This window comes from Mus pahari, chromosome 8 (genome assembly GCF_900095145.1).
Source record: "Mus pahari chromosome 8, PAHARI_EIJ_v1.1, whole genome shotgun sequence".
NCBI lineage: Eukaryota > Metazoa > Chordata > Mammalia > Rodentia > Muridae > Mus > Mus pahari.
The window spans coordinates 51,362,181-51,366,423 of NC_034597.1; positions in this window are offsets into that span (position 1 = coordinate 51,362,181).

Consider the following 4,243-nt stretch of genomic DNA (forward strand, 5'->3'; position numbering starts at 1 on the left):
GAGTTCAGAACTGGAAAAATACATCATTGTTCAAAACACATTATTGTTGGTTGAGGCTAAAAACTGGAGGCGAAAGAACAGTACGTACCCAGACGTGATCTTAGATAACTTGTCAATGCTCCAAATGAGAAGACACATGCTCATCTGATTGCCTTAGGGAGAGGGTCTTAGTGAAGACTGCATTTGACTGTCAGGGACCCAAAGAGAATAAACCAGAAGGCTGGTTCTCCTGCTGACTGCCAATCAGCTCCTAGGGCAACCTGGATGGCCCTTCAGCATGAGTCAACTTGAGTAAGTGGGTAGCAACAGAAGTGGGCTGCAGCCTGCAGCTTGTTGGCCCCCACAGTAGCAATAGGCCATGCAGGAATGGACCATGGCAAGAGCAGGCTGCTCTGTCTCTGTCTCTGTCTCTGTCTCTGTCTCTGTCTCTGTCTCTGTCTCTGTCTCTCTGTGTGTGTTGGGGGCCAGCAGCTGTCACAGAAGAACTGGGCTGCAGCCTGCAGCCTGTGTAGCTCTGCAGCAGATGTAGCCCATACTTCCCTATGCAGCTGCGGCATCCTTGGCACTCCCTGTGCATCCCTAAGCACCTGCCAGATCCCAGGGATGAGGCCTTGGCTCTGAGGGAGTACCTGATTTCCCCAAGGCTCCTCGTTGCAAGGTTTCCTCCATGCATCTACTCCCGTGCTCTGGTCTCCACTGCCTCCTAGCCCCCGAGGCCTCCTTTTCTTGCAGTTTGCCCCCATTGTTCTCCAACTCTGTGTTTGCCTTCAAACTTCCCAAGAGAAGAATACTTTTTGTCTGGCGCACCAGGTAAAATTAAGCTAACTTGCAAGCCCTGTTCCTAGTCATTAAAACAAATTTAAACCAGCAACTGCTGCAACTCACATGTCAGCTATACACCAGACACCAATAGGCGTACAAAATACAAAGCCAGGGCCAGCATCCCATCTCCCCGGCTCCCCAGCCTCCCATTTTCTACTCTCTACTTCTGTCTGCTATTCTCCCATCCTCCCCCACTCTTTCAGCCTCCTGCATCCCTGCTCTCCCCCCGCCCCCCACTTCTCTCATGACCATCTTCATGAGGCTGCGTGCTGACCTCACCTAGCCTGGGTAGCAGCTACATCAACCATGTGTTCTCAAGTGGTGCCCAAGTAGAGCTTGCATTAGATCCTCATCTCCCATCTCAACTCTTCTTTCATCTCTTCTGTTGGGTGCAACCCCTCAACATCCTTTATGTCCACACCAGAGCTGGCCTAGTTTCTCTGTTCATTCACCTCATCCAGGTTTTCAGCTGTAGAGGTCCAGGCAGAAAAGAAGACAAGCAAACAGCATTGCCCAGTGGAGGGTCTAGGGTGCCTGGTCTCCAGGCAAGATGGTGCCTCTCCTGTAACACAAGCACCTTATATCCTAAGCACTCATGTCCTGACTTTTTGCTTTGGTATGGTTCCCACAGTCTCCTGTGTTTATTTGGCTCCCAGATGGTAGCACGGTTTTGGAAGATTTCGGAACCTTTAGGAGGTGGGTCCTTGTTGAAGGAAGTGTTCACTGGAGACTGGCCTTGAGGGTCAATCACTCAGTCCCTCTTCCTGTCCACTGTTGGTTTCCAGACTGCAGACTGGACGTAATTAGCCACTCTTCACTCCTGCTACTGTTGGGTTCTGAGCAGAAGCTAAGAAAACTCACTTCAGATCTGGAAGCTTAGAAAATGAAAGCTGTATTTTCTGAGCGCTTAGGGGGGCAGCCAGTTCTGGATCTGAAGCGCATCCCTCAAGGGAGATTGCACAGCATTGTTAAAGGATGGGAACACAAAGCGAGGAGGGAGCTGGGGTGAGCTTCAATGTTATCCATTTGTACTTTGATATTATGGGTTAAGCAAGGGGTATCTGTTGGAGACTGGGCTGTGTCCAGGGTTTCAAGTTCCTTAATTCATTCTCCTAGACATTAGGTTTGGAGCTCAGGATGATATAGGGACAAAAAAGAGTGGGATCTGCTGTATGTAGTTAATTAGGGCATAGCAGGTAATTGATTATATATATACACCTTGGTTTAGATAACAGCAATTTCTGTACTCTTTACTGGCTAAAAGACAATTAAAACATTTGGAGAAGCAGGGTAGGTGTTCATTCCTAGGCCTGGGAACACGAACTGTGTGACCCTGCCAGCAAGATGGAGACGTTGTCCTTGAGATGGCTGGACTCAGACAACTGTCTCCATACAAGTTGTCCCTGAGATGTCTGGACTCAGATAACTCTTTACAACAAAAGCTATTTAGCTATAGGTAAATCCCCAGCTCCCCAGAGCCTGAGACTTTGAATTTAGTTTCTCCCTATGATTAAATGGAGTCTGAATAGAAACTTAGAATCGATTTCTTTTGCTCGTTCCCAACACTACAGTGCCTTTTCCAAGGTGAGGTACTGAATCCCCTCAAACTGCAAGAACGCCCTTCCTAAGAAAAGTAACTAACATAACCTGACCAATGGCCACCCATTCTATTGTTGTTGTTTAAAGATGTTTAAATGGTCCCATCTGGTGTGTGCCAGTGAGCCTCCAATTGGGTCCCATGGAGTTTTAAATCTCTTTTCTATGACTTTCTTGCTGGAATGCTCAAGATAGCTTAGGCTCTCCTTGTAGATCTCCTTCCCCAGATCTTTCATGAGCAGTTTCTCCCAGGAGCCCCAATTCTTCCTAGTGGGAAATTATATTTAAAATCTAGCTCTACATGGAGAAACAGTTCCCTATCAATGAATGTGCAGCTTTGAACTTACATAAAAATGGATAGGTTTAATTACAAGAAACCAGACACTGGAGGAAGGACTTCTAGCAGATGAGAGCCAAGGGACCTTCCCTAATTCACATCTAGCTCTGGGCAAGTGAACTAAATGTGTAGCCTGAGGGTTTTTGTTTGTAATGAGAAAAGCAGTGTGTACCTGGATGGGCTATTGATGGAAATGAAGTGAGAGAGCTCACATATTAAAATGTCATGCTGATACATGCTTACACAGTGGGTCTTCTCTGAAACCCAGGGGACACTTGTCCTGCAGGACACCATGAAGTTATAGAGTACAATAAACTCTCCAAGGACAATGGGTTAAAAAAAGAACAGCTGATCATGGGCCCCAAAATTCTGCGGCTGACCAAGTACCAGTGGAAGCACATGTTAGAGGTGGCCTCGCACTTCTGTGGACAAACCATGTCTGCAGTAGTGCCTCTACCGTGCAGGGTGGATGGTCCTAGTGAGACAGCCCATCAGCCATTCTGATATGTGGGCTGCCATTGATGGTGATTGCGCATGAACCCAGCCCAGGAGCCGCTGCTCTCCCCAGGACACTTGAATTGACAGACAACCTTCGAGAATAATGGACATGTTATTACACTGAGTGGAGAAGGGAAAGGAGGATGCACCCCAGGTCTGGTCTCCCCTAGAGATTGTGGTTTTGCTTGCTTCATCCCATGAAGCCGAAGCCAAGTCTCTGCCTTCTACTGAGGGAGCCTACCTGTCTTTCAAAGGACTTATGGGGGCCAGGCATACTTACTTCCATGTGAAGAAATAAATTTTCAAAAAGAAGCAGGGCTGTGAGGGAGAAATGTTTTTGGTTGCGGTTCCCTAAGCTTTGGGGTTCTTTGTTACTAAGTGACATGAGCTCACTGCTACATACTGCTGTTTTACAGCAGTAAATGAGTAAAAGCTATCATTGTTAACATAAATAAAAAACACAGAGCAGTCTCCAAAGACAATGAATTTTGGGGAAAGCAGATATTGTAGTGTTTATTGGGCTTGGTGGTGCATACTTTTGGTCTCTGTACTCAGGAGGCAGAGGCAGGCAGATCTCTATGAGTTTAAGGCCAGACTGGTCTAGAGAGTGAGGTCCACAACAGTCAGGGCTCCATAGTTGAGATGCTGTCTCAAACAAACAACAACAGAAACCCCAAAGGATATTTATTTGTTCTATGGCCAGTGCTAAGATGCCCTATTGTCCTAAGATGCCCACTAAAATGGTAGCGTCGGCGGCAGTATCCTAAGCCAAAGGCTCATTACTGGGTAAACAGAAGCTTAAAGGTAATGGTTTTCTGTCTTTATCAGAAAAGCAGATCTCATAAGGTGCTTTCTGTTCACCAGGAACCTCCCTTAATCCACCCCCAACGTTCAATTACCCTGAGGAAGTATATCTATCAGATCTAAGATCCAACACACACACACACACACACACACACACACACACACACACACACACACCACTGCTGA